Below are 17,128 nucleotides of genomic sequence, written 5' to 3'. Positions count from 1 at the left end.
GGACACAACATGACAGCCTTTATACCCTGTTTTCTCCCCCTTGCCTCCCCCCTCCCGTTTCCCCACTGGCTGGGTACTCCAGGTTCACAATCTTATCAGAAGGTTTACATTTGCTATTTACTTGTTAATTTATTTGTTATCTGGTGCCAGTCAGTAGTCATCCTGTTGTTTCCAAGATGTCTCGGTGCTCTCCTTGTCCTACTGATATGGTGATTTTCTTTGAAGTCATCATGGTTAAACAAAGAGCACTGGGGGATGATGTCAGGCCTTCCCATGTCTCTTCAGGCGCTTCCTCGGGCTGCCACGACTTGTTCTCTGGTTTGCTCTCGTGCAGGATATTCTTGCAGTGTGTATGACAAAATATACATATATACACTTATATACAGAGTGTGTTCCTGGGAACTACGATAGCGGAGATCATAAAATAAAAATAATATTATACAATTCTAATGCAGAAACAACACTTGATTCCCACACTGGGAAGGTTTGTCTATACGATAAGTGATGTAAACTTATCAGAGATCTTCCCCAAGTTAAGTAGAAGGACTCCCAAAAAGAACTATGATAGCAGAGATCATAAAATAAAAATAATATTGTACAATTCTAATGCAGAAACAAAACTTGATTCTCACAATTCCCCCCTTTTTCTTTTTTTTATACACTGTTGATTTCTGCAATTTTTTTTAAGGTTCACTTTTATAGACATCTCCCTTGTCTTCACTTTATCTCCCATCTCCTCTAATACCATAATTATATCCAAATGTAATGGCTCCATTAGTGCTTGCTTCAATAGTGCTCTCTCTATCAATCACTCTACCAGTTCCCTCTCACAGGGGATAACACAGCAACCAGTGGCCATCAAGGCTGCTGCTGCTACTATCAAAGAAGTAAATGTGGATACAGTCACCCCTTTCCATTCACCAAACCAGGACTCCAACCATCCAGTGACAGAAGTATCTATTCCTGATTTTTCTACCACTTCATTGACAAGGGTGGCACCAAGCCCTTGCAATGCCTTCGTTATTATGTCATCCAGAGCTGTGTTATTGGGATGAAGGTGCAACAACGGGTACCCAGTGTTACATATACATTCCTTTATCATATCTTAGGAGATCCTATTTTCTCAGGCCACCCTACTTGTGGTTAATAAAGATATACACCATGAGTTGTATATATTCAACTTTTCTATTAATTGCCCTCAAACCTTGTACCAAACTATAGCTCTTGCTATCCAATTTTTTTTTGTTTGCAAGATTGGGTGTTGTATTTGGATTTCTATCCAATTAGTAATCCAAAATCCAAAAAGTTATTTTTATTTCTTTTATCCTCCTACAATCTTGTATCCTCAAAGGGCATTGCTTTACCCTGGTTGGGCTGGCTCCCATCTTTAACTTAACTTTCATTGGGCTGCATTTTAGATTCTGTCTGTGGGAATCAAGTGTTGTTTCTGCATTAGAATTGTATAATATTATTTTTATTTTATGATCTCCGCTATCGTAGTTCCCAGGAACACACTCTGTATATAAGTGTATATATGTATATTTTGTCATACACACTGCAAGAATATCCTGCACGAGAGCAAACCAGAGAACAAGTCGTGGCAGCCCGAGGAAGCGCCTGAAGAGACATGGGAAGGCCTGACATCATCCCCCAGTGCTCTTTGTTTAACCATGATGACTTTAAAGAAAATCACCATATCAGTAGGACAAGGAGAGCACCGAGACATCTTGGAAACAACAGGATGACTACTGACTGGCACCAGATAACAAATAAATTAACAAGTAAATAGCAAATGTAAACCTTCTGATAAGATTGTCCTGACAAAAATTATTTGGATTATTTCCAACATGTCAGGCAACCCTGATGCCTGCAATCCTGTGTATGCCCAATGTAGGATTTACGTAACTTCTGGGAGTACAACATTGCTTTTCCCAGTTTGTGTTAAAGCCAGACTTAAAATTTTCAGTCCATTGCTCTTGCTTGACAAGTAGCTCCAATTGTCTCTACTGAATTTGATCTCTACATTCAACTATTCTAACATGTCATGCCCAAATAATTGTTTCAGAGAACCTGGCATGTACAAGAATTTATATATTCCTACTTGTTCTCCTAGCCTGTATTTAATTGGTCCAAAAAAAAAAGCAAACTTCTCTTGCCAGTAGCTCGTACAACTATTACAAAAATCATCTACGGGTAATAGTTCTTGATGTAGCACAGAGTAAGACGCACCCAGAGGTACCAGAAAATAAACCTCTTCAGCCTGCTTCCCCTGCTGCTTTCAGTCCTGGCAGGGTGGAACTCTCCCCGAGTCCTTCCAGGCTCCCCTCACCTCTTCTTCTAGGTAAGGACATCCCTGTTAACCTTGCTCAACTTTGCCTTCCTCGGCTTGTTTTTCACAAGCCCTTTTCACTTTCCAAACTCATCATCACTGACATTACTAACATTGTATTTCAGTTTCACCCCCTCCTCTTCCCACACTTCCAGTGCTCATACTGGATATCGGGTTTCCCCAGCTCTGCAGATGCCGGCTGTTCTCACTTCCAATGTCTGTCCCATCTCCATTCACAAGCACTGCACCCTTCACATCACAGCGGGAGGCTCCGGCCCCAGCTCTTTCTCCCACTCCAAGTTGTTCTTACAAGCCGCAGTGGGGGGGAATGCAGGGGATGTGTTCTCGTGCCGGCCCAACTCTAATATCCCAAACTCACTGCTTTCCTTCACCTTTTTGCCATTTTTTTTGTTTGTTTGTTTTTTTTCCACAATTCCACTATTTGTACCCTCAACTGCAATTCCACATACCATTAACAATTGCAATTCCACATACCATTAACAACTGCAATTCCACATACCATTAAAAACTGCATTTCCACATAATTTCCATATACCGTTAAAAACTGCATTTCCACATAATTTCCACATACCATTAAAAACTGCATTTCCACATACCATTAAAACTGCATTTCCACATAATTTCCATATACCGTTAACAACTGCATTTCTACATACCATTAAAAGTTGCATTTCCACACAATTTCCACATACCATTAAGACAGTTTCTCCCAGTGCCTTCAAAATCCACAAATCAAACAACACAATTCCTCAACTTCCACAAACACCCAGCACTTGGTCTCATGATTAGGATACTCAATTATACAACTGGTCCCATTGCTCCATTTACGTTCCAGGTTTCTTATTCAATATTCCCCCTGGCTCACCAACAATGCTTCTCCAGTGAGCCAAAATACAACCCAAGGGGTCTTCTTATATCACTTTAGACACCTCTTGTTCCATAACAGCCTTGTACACGACATAACATTACACAACACCTTCAGGACATAAACATTAAACAATCACACAGACAGTGACAATAATCAGTACAATTTATCCTCAGGATCCTTCCTCTCTCCTCCCTCCAGAGCTCAACCTTCCCTCTGTATTCATTTCCCACACTTGCATAGCTGCCCACCTCCTTCTCCAATAATCAACATATCAATGATAAACATCATTTCCATCCATGAGTACAAATTAGGCCCTAGAAATTGATCTAATTGTTCTGCTACACTTATAGGATCCTCAGTTAAGGAATTCTTCTTGCAAGTCCTAACTTCTCTTCTAGTAAAAACAGCAGGCATTGCCATACCCTCTTTCCCTTTTACCTAAGACTGCCTTAAGAGGATAAAGTGAAGTGTTAGTAAGGTTAGTATTAGAGAAAGGAAAACTATCCAGGTCCCATTTGCATTACTCCAACTCCCTCAGTAATCAACAGCGCATCCTCTCTCCAGGACCCTGCACAGATCAGCAGACGGTCACTCTCCTCCTCTGGAGAGGTCACCGCCGCTTGAGAAATTGCACTGCTTTAGAAATTAAAGGGGGGGAAGTTATATAAGGGATCCCATTTATGATCTTTCTGCTTCTCTTTCCTATTTCCTTGCCTTTGACTCCTCGCTAAGAACATTTCTTTACTTCTTGCACTCATTAAGCGACCTAAGCCAATTCTGTTTCAGAAAAGGAGTCTTACTGTTTACATATAAATACAAAGTCTGATAGGCCCAATTTTGTCAGACTCCTATTTTGGTCAAAATAATGATTTTCCCTGTAGTGGCTCCCTACTGTATACAGTATTTAAACATCTTTTCCCTGTTCTTTTCCTAGTTTTGGAATTATTTTCCAATTTTGAAGCACTTCTCCCAGGGGCTGGCTCTCTCTAGGCACCATTCCGGGGACCTTTTTTCCCCTGCTCTCGGGAACTCCTCTTACCCATCCCTCCAGAATGCTACTGTGAACTCCCCAGCTCACAGGTTACCACACTCTGATTCTCGGATTTTGGGCCCAATCCCTCAGCAGTACTATACTCCTATCTCGGATTAATAGGGGTGTGCTGCTGGCACTTCGTCAAGCGCACAGGGTACCGCACACCAACAGTTCCCTCCCGAGACTCTTCCTTCCACCAACACAGCCGCTCCGTCGTCCCTGGCCGTGCCCCTCGCGGGACAGCGGAACCGCAGGTCGGGACTCAGCGCTCGCTTCGCACTGACAGCGTGTCTCAGTCACACGCACTCTTGTCTCAACCGACCCCCAAGGAAAGAGTTAAATCCCCTTACCTTGGTCCGTGCATGAAGTTACCGGGTCGCAATGGCCAACACCCGTGCCTGCCTGCCCCTTGGCTTTCACAAAGTCCGTCCTCTATGAAACAGTCTCGGTTTTTTATCGGCCGTACCAAGGAGTCACCTCAGCACCCAGACAGGACCGCTGAAATCAGCGGGGTGCACCTATCCTGTGAAGGGCAGTAGGGAAACTCTCAAAGAGGTGATAATAATCCCGGACGAGCCCCCAAATTGTTGGAAATAATCCAAGTAATTTTGTCAGGACGGTATCTCTGATAAAAGCAGAATTTATTCACCATTGCAATGGCGGCGTCCCACAAGTAGGAGCGCGCCTATGGACACAACATGACAGCCTCTATACCCTGTTTTCTCCCCCTTGCCTCCCCCTCCCCTGTTTCCCCACTGGCTGGGTACTCCAGGTTCACAATCTTATCAGAAGGTTTACATTTGCTATTTACTTGTTAATTTATTTGTTATCTGGTGCCAGTCAGTAGTCATCCTGTTGTTTCCAAGTTGTCTCGGTGCTCTCCTTGTCCTACTGATATGGTGATTTTCTTTAAAGTCATCATGGTTAAACAAAGAGCACTGGGGGATGATGTCAGGCCTTCCCATGTCTCTTCAGGCCCTTCCTCGAGCATGCCATGACTTGTTCTCTGGTTTGCTCTCGTGCAGGATATTCTTGCAGTGTGTATGACAAAATATACATATATACACTTATATACAGAGTGTGTTCCTGGGAAGGTTTGTCTATACGATAAGTGATGTAAACTTATCAGAGATCTTCCCCAAGTTAAGTAGAAGGACTCCCAAAAAGAACTATGATAGCAGAGATCATAAAATAAAAATAATATTGTACAATTCTAATGCAGAAACAACACTTGATTCCCACATTGTGGAATTCCACATACAATACAAGTGCTGTTGTTGCTGGGACATTGGTTATAGCTCTTGCCCAGGGAATTTGGTGTTCCCGTGCCCAGGGGAAGTAGGCAGAGTCCATTACCCAGCAATGGAGACTTCATAAGCAGCTGCTGTGTGGTGTGAATGCTGACTATTGGATGCAAGGTGTGAGTGGTGTGAATGTGGGAATCGAGTCTAATTGGCTGCTTGTGTAACCTCGTATTTGTTATCAGAGGCTTGACCTGTAGTAGTGTCCAGGGATTACCGTGGAATAGAGGAAAGTGGGGTTTCGGTTGGTGTTGTGGACTGGGCTTGAAAGAGGAATATGCATGTGCTCACACTAACATTCTAGCTATGAGGTGTGGACTTTGGGGAACAATGAGGAATCAATGAAATTGAGTATGGGGGAGCAGAGGGAAAGGAAGTTCCCAGGCAAATTCCACTTCAGATACTGCTGGGGAGCCTGGGGGCCCCATGAGCAATACAACTTCACTAAAAAACTGTGATCGATGGTGGTTGGAAGGTGATGACCATTTAGCAGTTCATCTTTGTGCCAAGGCAGGAGATGAGATGCTGTAGTGCCCAGCCTTCATCTGCAGAGACCTGGGAAACTGGATATCCCAGTGTTAGCATGGGAAGCCTTAGCAGGGGAGGAGCTGAGAGCAGGGCTGTAGGACCCAGCGATCTCCTCAGGAGGAGCTGAAGGGGGGGAGCTGGAAAGGCCCAGGAGGGTTCCTTCCATGTTGAACAGAAAAGCAGTGCAATAAGAGGCACTGGATTTGGTAACAGATGCAATAACAGTTAAGGGTGGAGAAGATTAAGCTAAGGAAGGAATTGCAGCCAAGTGTGGAATTGGTAGTAACTGGAGCAACTTATTGGGTGTGAAATACTTCTCTAACTCCAGTAAGTGATGAATTTGTAACCGCAGGGGAATCCACTGGCACAAGTCAGGAGGTTTACTTTCTTAAGCCTTTACAACTTAGTATAGGTAAACAGGTAGGGATACACAAATGTTTGTAGGTGCCAAATTCACCAAAGCCTTTCCTAGGGCAAGATTTACTAGAACAAGTGGAAGCCACAATCTTTTGGTTTTCTCTGTCCATGTCTGCTGAACTTGTTCACATCTCCCAAGTTCTTTTGCTAATCAGAGTGAGAATGTCTGTATTTTGTCCTGGTGAATTACAGATGAAAGGAAGCAAAATGCAGCACCTGGATAACCTAATCGAGGGGGCTTGGAGAGTATTCACAAAGCAGAGGACACAGGGGTGCAGACTTTGGTCCCAGACAGTAAGAGTTTAAACTGAGGGTAAAGCAAGGTATTCAAGATAAGACCGAATCTTGATAGAGGACTTAGGAGAGCATGTGGGAGAAGGAGGGTGGATTAGGGTTCAGAACAAAATAAGAGTTCTCGCCACCTTATTATGGGCCATAATCATGGCTGAGCACAGGAAAACTCACTGGGGAACTGAGACCCTGTATAAATACTTGAGGCATCGGATTGTGGCTTGGAATTTATACACCACCACTAAGCAGATAACACAGCAACGTGAGATTTGTTTACAGAATAGTCCTAGAACAGGCCACAGAGTGCCATGGGACAAATAGGGAAGGGAATTTGTCCATTGGGCAACAATGGTGAATTGATTTCCCTGAACTCCCAAGAGAAGGGGGTATAGGTATACGTTGGTATTAACAGACAGCTTTTCAGGTTGGCCAGAGGCTTTTCCCTTGCAGGACCAACAAGGTGCAGGAAGTAACTAAAGTATTGTTACAAGAGACAATTTCAAGATTTGGGGTTCCAGAGCATCATCTGTAGCGATCAAGGTGAAAGAGCAAGCGTGGTGGAGCTACACGTGAGTTAAGAAGACATCTCAGCCCCAGTGCACTGTTAAGAAGACAGGACCACTGGAGCTAAGGATTGGGAGACAATATGTTTAGAATGTGTTCTACAGGTTGCATGTGTTACATAAGACTCCTTCCACCAATGGGACACAATGGGGTGGAGCAGAAATAGGTGTGGGTGTGCAAATAAAATCAAAACAATAGGAAAAGGGACCTAAATTCAGTGTACAGCTGTAGACAGGACTCAATGTAAGACCCTTCCTGAGAACTAGGACATTATGTAGGAGGATGCTTAGTGCTTCAATGGAACAGCTCCTTCCCCAGGGATGCTGGGAAGCTCTTGGAAAAGGGTGAAGCGGGGAATAACCCCCTTATAGACAGGCCCTGTGGGTTCCATAGTTTTATTGGATGGTTTATTCCTAGTCCAGGAGTAAGTGAATCAGAAAAGGCAATTGTCAGTATAGCAGCTACATAGAGAATATCAAGAGCTCAACTGTGGATGCTATACTTGGATTGCAGACAGAGGTGTCCTCTCTTAGTCAAGCAGTATTGCAGAATGGAATGGCTCTTGATCTCCTGACGACCAAAGAAGGAGGGGTGTGGGCTAGAATTAATCAAAACTGACACAACTCAATAAAACTCAATAAAAGACACAGATGTGCACACTAAACTGTGGGAACAAATTCAGGTGACCCACCAAATTACTTTGGATTTATAGAGCTGTGGAGCAGATTAACCAGTTGGTTAGCGAGCTTTGCCTGGCTAAAGCCACTCTTCAAGGCTTGCGCAGTCTTACTCTTTCTTGGAATATTCGTACGCGTTGTGACGTTATTTCTTGAGTGTGTTTAATGGAAGCAGCATAAGCTGCACCAAAAGATGGAGAGCGGGGCGTGTTTTCCATAAATCCCCAGGAGAGAATGGCATCATCTAGCAACGTGACGCTTGCCAGGTTATAGAAAAGGGGGGAATTGATGTGGAACATATTTCTGTAGAATTGTTTAGGAATCGTGCACTGGGTAAGGAGGTGTGGAGCAATGAAAGGTGAAACCGAGGCTTCAGGGAGGGATGTCAGAGCAGGGGGTTGAGTCACTCCTCCTAGCAGGGGTCTGGAGAAGGGGGAGGTGAGCTGAGGAATGCATCTCTCTCACACTGCTCCAGGCACTCGTGCTCACTTACTGGTTCCTTGCTGTGCCACTACAGCAAGGAATAGGAGCTGCAAGCCACATACTCAGCAATTGGGGTGGAGTATATTATAATAACTTCTTGGAACCAATGAATATCCCCTCCTATACATATCAGTGTAATATCAGAATAATCTACGCCTACTTTCTTAGAATCAATGGTAATATCCTCTCCTATTATTGCATATGTGTAACTTGTCTCTATAAAGATCCTTAAACTGTCGCTTTACGGTGTGCAGGTTAGGAGAGACTCCTCCCTCAGCCCCCAGCGTGTGCGTAGTGCTGTAACTCAAAATAGACCTGCTTTATAACCATTTTGTGGTTATGGAGTTGGATTTCCCACAAGTCATCCTGTTCAGGCCATGATCTGTGATTTTCCACACATATGATAGTTCTGCTTAGGCTTGAGTGGGATAGAAGTGAGAACACTTGGCAGAATCTGGTGAACCAAGTCCCAAACTAGACTAAGGTGGGCTTCTTTGTTAGCTTGCTTTCTTTTTTGTTTTTCTTTTTTGTTCTCAAGAGCAGAATCAGAAGAGGATCTGTAGACCCTGTCAGCCATAGGGATACCAGCCGTTTTATTACAAAACCATGGCTTTCTGGAAAGCCTTGATGTGAGCAGAGGAAACACTTTTGGTCATGTGTACAGCTGGGTTATCAGCAGAAAGGAAAGAGATGCAGCTGTGATCACGGCAAAGTTCAGAGGAACATCCCCTGCAGAAAGATGCGTAGAGTTTAAACATTGCCAAGTGAAACTTGGAGCCCACTTTTGGCCCACAGAAAATGCAATAGAACTGGAAGCAGTCTTTCCTGACACAAACCCCGGTTACCCGGAGGGCGGTTCCTTCTGGGTGGCCTTAAAGTCTGTAGATCCACAGCAGCAAACAGCAGAGCCGGCCCTCGTACAGCAGAGAGCTTAACCATGCTCATGCCTTGCAGGGAAGACTGAATTGAGAAAGCAGGATAGGAAGTTGTTTGCAATAGCACTCACTTGTTCAGTGAGTAGAAACGTGACATCAGTGCCATGGGCAGCGCTCAGTGAGGAAGTGACCCAGCTGCAGGGAGATGCTGCCCTTGAAAACAGGGCAGCCGGAGATTGCCTCTTGCTGGGAGCTGCTCAAGGGTGAGAAGAGTTAAAGGAACGGCAGGGCAGTGACATGGGGACCTGTGACCACAAGGATGTGCAAATGTCCCCAGCAAAGGAAGCAAAGGGACCCAGCAGAGTGATGCTCCATTAGCGTAACAAAGCACATAGAATCATAGAATCATCTTAGAATCACAAGGTTGGAAACGACCTATAAGATCATCCAGTCCAACCTTCTCCTCATCACCTTAGCCAGCACAAGCTACTAAACCATATCATGCTGCACACCATCCAGACACGTCTTGAACGCTGCCAGGGATGGCGACTCCACCACCTCTCTGGGCAGCCATTCCAGTGCCTGACCACTCTGTGAGAGAAATAGTTTTTCCTTATGTCTAATCTAAACTTCCTCTGATGCAAGATACAGCCATCTCCCTGTGTCCTGCTTGTTGCCTGGGAGAAGAGGCCACATCCCTCTCCTCCACAACCTCCCTTCACGAAGTTGTACTGTGCAGTGAGTTCTCCCCTGAGCCTCCTCTTCTCCAGAATAAACAATCTGAACTCTCTCAGGCGCTCCTCATAAGACTTGTGCTCCAGACCCTTCACCAGTTTTGTTGCCATCTCTGTACACACTCCAGGACCTCAACATCTTTTTTGTAGTGAGGGGCCCAAAACTGAACACAGTACTTGAGGTGCGGCCTCACCAGTGCTGAGTAGAGGGGGATGATCACCTCCCTGCTCCTGCTGGCTATTTCCATTCCACTATTTCTAATGCAGGCCAGGATGCCATTGGCTCTCTTGGCCACCTCGGCACACTGTTGGCTCATGTTCAGCCGAGCATCAACCAACACCCCCAGGTCCTTCTCTTCTTCACACTCTTCCAGCCACTCATACCCAAGCCTATAACGCTGCATGGGGTTATTGTGGCCAAAGTGCACGACCGTTCACTTGGCCTCATCCCATTCACCTCAGCCCGGCGATCCAGCTTATCTAAGTCCCTCTGAAGGGTCTTCCTACCCTCAGGCAGATAGACATCACCTCCCAGCTTGGTGTCATCTGCAAACTTACTGAGGGTGCACTCAATGCCCTCATCTAGGTCATCAATAAAGATATTAAACAGGATGGGCCACAGTACCGAGTCCTGGGGAACACCACTTGAAACGGGTCGCCAGCTGGACTTCACTCCAGTCACCACTACCCACTGGGCACGGCCCTCCAGCCAGTTCCTTACCCAAAGAAGCGTAAACCTGTTCAGACCATGGGCAGCCAGTTTCCCCACAAGAAACCTGTGAGAGACCATGTCAAAGGCTTTGCTGAAGTCTAGGTCGGCTACATCAGCAGCCCTTCCCTCATCTACCAGACTGCTCACCCAGTCATAGAAGGAGATGAGGTTGGTCAAGCACGACCTGCCTTTCACGAACCCGTGCTGGCTGGGCCTGATCCCCTGGACACTGCACACATGCCGTGCAATCTCATCCAAGATGATTTGCTCCATAACCTTCCCTGGTACTGAGGTCAGGCTAGCAGGCCTATAGTTCCTCGGATCCTTCTTACGGCCCTTCTTGAAGATGGGACTCACATCAGCAAGCCTCCAATTTTGTGGGACACCACGAGTTAACCAGGAGCATTGATAGATGGCGGAGAGCAGCTCAGCAATCACCCCCGCCAGCTCCCTCAGCACCCGAGGGTGCAGCCCATCCTGTCCCATGGACTTGTGACAGTCCAGATGGAGGAGGAGCTCTCTGTTTGTCTCCACCGGAATTGCTGGGGGCAAATTCTGAGCAGTGTCCCAGGCTTCCAGATCGGGGCATAAAAAGCCCAGAGGATGACTGATCTGGCTGTTAAAGGCAGATGTAAAGAAGGCATTGAGGACCTCAGCCCTCTCCTTGTCCTCAGTGGCCACATTCCGTGCTGCATCAAGTATAGGATGAGAATTATCTTTGGTTCTTCTTTAGCTTTTGATATATTTATAAAAGGATTTTTTGTTGTCTTTTACTGCAGAGGCCAAACTGAGCTCAAGTTGGGCTCTCGCCTTCCTAAATTCCTCCCTGCATACCCTAGCTACATCTTCATAATCTCCCCGAGCAGCCTGTCCCTTCTTCCAGAGGATGTAGAATCTCTTTTTCTCCCTGAGTCTCACCAGTAGTTCCTGGCTCATCCACACCAGTTGTCTTCCTCTATGGCTTGCCTTATAGCACTAGGCACAGCCTGTTCCTGAGCCTTTAAGATTTCCATGGATTGACGAGCATCCAGGCTTCCTGGGCCCCTTTTACCCTTGAGAAGCGACTCCCAAGGGACCCGTGCTACAAGAGCCCTGAACAGATCAAAGTCCGCCCTCGGAAGTTCAAGAAGGCAGTTTTGCTGGTCACTCTGTTGACATCCCCAAGAATGGAGAATTCTACAATTCTGTGGTCACTCTGCCCAAGACGGTCCCCAACCTTCACTTCTGCCACCAGTCCTTTTCTGTTAGCGAAGACCAGGTCCAGCAGGGCACTGCCCCTGGCAGGCTCTCCTACCAGTTGCATAGGGAAGCTATCATCCACGCAGTCTAGAAACCTCCTGGACTGCTTCCTCTGTGCTATATTATATTTCCAACATATATCAGGGAAGTTGAAGTCTCCCATCAGAACAAGTGCTGGTGATCCCATGACTTCCACGAGCTGCTCATAGAATGCCTCATCCAACTCTTTGTCCTGATTAGGCGGTCAATAACAGACCCCCACCATGATGCCGCTGCTACAGGCCCTCCCCCCGTTCCTTACCCATACACACTCCACTCTATCATTCCCAACTCCAAGCTCTTCAACCTTGAAACAGTCTGTAATATAAAGGGCCACACCACCACTCTTCCTTCCTCATCTATCCTGCTTGGTTATGTCCCTGACACAAGCCCTAGGAAGGCAGCACACTTCCAGACAGTCCGGGTCAGGTGTGCATATGGGGCCCTCCATTCCTCTGAGAAGGGAGTCACCCACCACGACCACCATTCTTTCTTTCCTGTCAGAGGCAGTCTCAAGCTATGGGGGAGACCGCCTCGCCCTAGGCTCTCTCCTAGGCAGATCCTCCATCTCTTCTCCAGTCACCTCCCTTCAACTTCCAGCAACTGGAACCTGTTACTCAGAGTTGTGGAAGCAGGCTGGGCAGGCGTGGGTGTCTCTTGTGACACCGAGTTGGGACTCTCTTCCAACCTTCCTCATCAGTGAGGTCTGTCCAACTGTGACAGGATAGGGGGTCCACCACCTGTCTGGGCTTTTTCTCCCAAAGCCCTTTCTCTCTGGTAAGCCAGTGAGTCACTCTACCAGTCGATCTCCCGTTCACACTCCCTGACGGTCCTAAGTTTCTGCACCGCATCCTTGAGCTTCACCACCAGGCTGAGCAGCTCATCCACCTGCCCAAACCTCATACAAGTGAAGTCCCTGCCACTCTCCCCAGGCAGAAGTAGGCTCAGGCACTCGTTGCAGCCAGAGGCCTGAACAGCAACATTTCTCAGCAAGCTTTCCATCAGGGTTGCCACAGTCTTCTTAGAATGAGACCACTGTCTAGTGGAGACCATGTTTCAGCCTCAGGGACTGCCAAGGAAAGCCGGTCTCCTGAGCAAGTAGGGAACAGAGCTTACAATTCTCACCACTGGACCACCTCCCACACACACAGATGTAGCACCCTATGGGAAGCGTGGGCTGTACTCACTCACTGAACCTCCCCTTTCTCAGTGAGCAGAAACAATGATTTCTCAGCTGATGCAACCCGTGGGTGGAAGCTAGCTATCAGGAGTGAAGGTGAGGGTGGGTATTTAAACCGTGCCACTAATATAGCAGCTCCACCCCTGGAAACTCAGGAGCCTGCCCACAAGCTGCTGGCTCCCAGTGCAAGTGCACTCCTGACGCTAGCCTCAAAGAAGCCTAAAAAAAAAAAAAAAGCCTTAAAAAGAGCTTTTGGATGGCCTTTCTTTACTGTGCATCACTTGCCAGTGCAGAATTAACTGCTCAGAAGACAACAAAAACAGCTCCGCAGTAAAAAGAAACAAAGCTCTCATCCCTTCCTCTCTCCCCCGGAAGGGGATGTGCCATGAGAACGAGCTGTGAAACTGCCCAAGGCCCGGCAGCCGGCTCGGGCCGTGCTCGCTGTGGGAATTGCTGCCTGCACCTGAGGCTGTGCCGAAGCGGCCAGAGCCTGGCCGGAAGCCGTCCGGGCAGCACGGCGGTGGCAGGAGGAGCAGCGAGGCCGTGCTGCGGCCAGCTCCGGGCTGAGGGCACTCGGCAGCCTCTGCTCTCCGCGACTCCCAGGAGCCCGGTTGCCCGCACCAGAGGCGGGAGCAGTCTGCTCCGCACCCAAGGTAGGAGCCCTTCGCGGCTCGTGCAGAGGAGCGCACGCTTCCTGCCCCCTGCCAGCAGCAGCGGGAGGACAGTGGGGTGAGTCAGCGGGTGGGGCGGAACCAGCACTGCTGTAGCCCAGGTGGGAGCCCGGTCCCTGCTCCAGCTGCTGCCCAGCATGGCAGGTTTGCTGGGCCAGACGGGCTACAACAAGGGGAGCAGCGGTTCCAAGGCGTGTTGCAGCCCGGCTTGGGCTCCGAGGGGCACAAGCAAGGGTTGGAGCTGGGACAGCGAGGAAGTGAGCAGAGGAGCTCAGCGTGTTCTGCTGCCCAGTTATCTCTGTAATACTGCCCAGCTGGGACCGTGTTTCTCCTTGTGGACCACAGGAGACACAAGATGACCTTGTTCTACAGCTCTGCAGGCATGGATTCACTGATAGAAGCCTCCTTTTGAGTGTCTGCATGTGAAGCCTCCAAGGGGGGAATTTGAACCCCCCGTCCCCGGCAGCTTCCCTTCGGGGACTCAGCAGGCAACACCTGCCTCTAGCAGTCCTTTCAGAGTTACCTTTTGTGTTCTTAGCACTGGGCTGATGGCTCAGCTGGGGATGTGCAAATCCCTCCCAAGGCTTTTGTTCAGGCTGTCCCTGCAGCTGCAGATGCCTTTAGCACGCAGCTGCGGACCCTGAGCACGTCCAACACCTGCGCGAGCCGTAGCACTGGGCTGCGTAATAGGAGCTGTAAAGCTGAGAGCGTGTGGGCTGACTGGAGCACACTTTGAGAACGCGCCCGAGCAGCACATCAGTAAAGTGCAGCCCAGGCTGCCTCGTGCAAAGGGCGCACGGTGCTGAGAACCGCGCCCTGAAGTGAGCGCGGTGTGCGTGCGGAGCTGAATGGGAAGCGGCGCCCCCTGGTGGGAAAACATGGAGATGCGGCCGTTGAGGCAATCTTTCTGCAATAAGGGAATTGGGCTTTTTTTATCTTGGATGAGAGAAGGCTCAGGGGAGACCTCCATGTGGCTTTCCAGGACTTGAAGGAAACGTATAAACTGGAGGAGAACGGCTGTTTACGAGCCTCGATAGTGATGGGACTATAGGAATGGTTTTAATTGGAGTTAGAGGAGATTATTTTAGACATCAAGAGGAAGTATTTCACTTTCTGTGTGGGTGGTGAGGCACAAGAACAGGTTGCCATTAGAGGATGTGGATGCCTCATCCTTTGGGCCTCTGGGATGTGGCTCAGAGCAGACTGGTCTGCTGGATGGTGTCTCTGCATATTGCAGTTTCTTGAAACTAGATGGTCATTGTGGTCCTTTTCAACCCCGGGTATTCTCTGATGATGTGATTACCTTCAGATAATCACTCTAAAAAAACAACTTAGAGAAGCTCACAAAGCTCCAAACTAACCATGAGTCTCTTACAGAAGATCTCCATCAGCCTGGTAGATCTGGCAGCCTGGTGTAGTAGATGGTGACCCTGCACATAGCAGGAGGGTTGAAACAAGATGGTCACTGAGGACCTTTTCAACCCAGGCCATTCTATGATTGTGTGAATACCTTGAGATCTTCACTGTAGCACATCACCTTAGAGAAGCTCACAAAGCTCCAAACTAACCCTGGGTCTCTTACAGAAGACCTGTGTCAGCAAGGTGTCTTGACATGAAGCCGAGTGGGATCTCTGTACAGATGTGGCCTTGAGAGCCATCCCTGATTGTGGGGAGATCCTGTCGTGCAGCCCATTGCTGTGCAGGAGAGTTCAAGGGGCACTTGGGCTACTCCCTGTTTAGGGGTAAGATGACTGCCTCCTTGCTATGTATTGTCTTTAGGCATACAGTCCATGTACCCTCAGCTGTTGAACCAGGTGTCAGTTCTTTGTGCCACCCAGACTGAGTCAGCTTTGTGATTTGTAATCAGCTTTAGCCAGAGCGTTACCAGTGCTGTTGCTGCTTGTGTTCCTGTGCAAGGCCTGCTGTGCCATCCCCCAGGCAGTGCCCTGCAGATGGGCTGTGGAGGGCTGGGCTGGGACAGGGACTGCTGCGTTCCCTCACAGCTCCCCTGCCATTTCTCTTGTCCCTGCAGGCTCCAGTTCAACTTCTGCCATCCAGCCGTGATCATCTCAGGTGCAGGAGAGCAGCAGATGGCCACCGCACATCCATCTCAGGTAGGGGCTGGGGGAAGCAGGCAGGAGAGGCCGAGGGGTGAGGGATGTGAATGCAGGGGGAGAGGGAGGTGGCCTCAGCCAGCATGTGTGTGCTGGGGCCAGAGAAGTGGCTGGGACGGGAGTTTGTGTCCTGTGTGAGCTGCTTCCCTGGGCCTTGGCTGTTCCCAGCAAGGAGCCTCTTTGCTTGCAGGAGCCCGTGAGCTTTGCGGAGGTGGCCGTGTATTTCAGCAGGGAGGAGTGGGCGCTGCTGGACCCTGCGCAGCGAGCGCTGTACTGGGACGTGATGCTGGAGACGTACCAGTGCGTGGCCTTGCTGGGTGAGGACTTTGCTGCCTTTCCTCCTCGTTAGGGCACTTTTGGCTGTGCAGAAGGAGCCTCTGCAGGCTGGAGCTAGTAAAATTGCCGTGTAGTTACATACTGATAACAGCAACAAAGGAAAGACTGAGAAGCATGACTATCAGAAAGGGTTAGTATGCACAACAGACTCATAAATGCCCCAGTGTCAGTTTTGGCAAGCAGGCATCAGCCTGGAGCGGGAGAACCAGCTCCCTGCAAACAGCCCTTGTGTTGCTGCATTGCATGGTGTCACCAGCCCTAGTGGACAGACCGCTTCCAGATTGTTTCTTCTGCATTTATTGCCTCTATATTCCATTCCCATGAACATTCTTGTACCCTTGGGCCTTGAGCTGTTTGGAAAATATTAAAGGAAACGTTCTAATGGGTATTTGATTGCCCACTGTTATTACGGCCCTGATCTTGTTTTCATCATGGTGATGGATGTACTGCAAAGTTGCTGGACAAGCGGCTGTGCCAGATTCTGGGAAACACTCTTATCTCCATATTTCTTCCATTGAAGCTCCACCTCGAGCCTCCAAACCTGTGCTGATTTCCTTGCTTGAAAGAGGGGAAGAGCCCTGGATCCCAGATGTGCATAGCCCTGAGGCCGTGCCAGGAGACCTCAGCGCAGGTGAGGTGGTGGAGGGAAGAAGTTTGGGTCTGGAAGAGCCATTTCTGTGTGTGTTTTATTTTGGGCACTGTGTGCTATTTCTGGA

At 48.2% G+C, this 17,128-nt stretch overlaps 2 protein-coding genes and 1 pseudogene across 7 annotated transcripts in view; 1 reads left to right on the top strand and 2 right to left on the bottom strand.

Annotated features, from left to right (window-relative positions):
• The window catches only part of LOC128091935 (zinc finger protein 383-like), a 240,547-nt gene that overhangs the window by 87,472 nt on the left and 135,947 nt on the right, over nt 1–17,128 (top strand). The gene's annotated exons all lie outside the window — the stretch shown is intronic.
• Nucleotides 1–17,128, bottom strand: part of LOC128091939 (zinc finger protein 239-like) — a 132,922-nt gene that overhangs the window by 53,876 nt on the left and 61,918 nt on the right. The window lies entirely within an intron of this gene.
• Nucleotides 1–17,128, bottom strand: part of LOC128091940 (zinc finger protein ZFP2-like) — a 139,164-nt pseudogene that overhangs the window by 60,281 nt on the left and 61,755 nt on the right.

Source organism: Tympanuchus pallidicinctus, unplaced genomic scaffold, assembly GCF_026119805.1.
Source record: "Tympanuchus pallidicinctus isolate F22 unplaced genomic scaffold, pur_lepc_1.0 scaffold56, whole genome shotgun sequence".
Lineage (NCBI taxonomy): Eukaryota > Metazoa > Chordata > Aves > Galliformes > Phasianidae > Tympanuchus > Tympanuchus pallidicinctus.
Note: the sequence above shows the minus strand (reverse complement) of the source record. Positions and strands in the feature narration are given on the sequence as shown.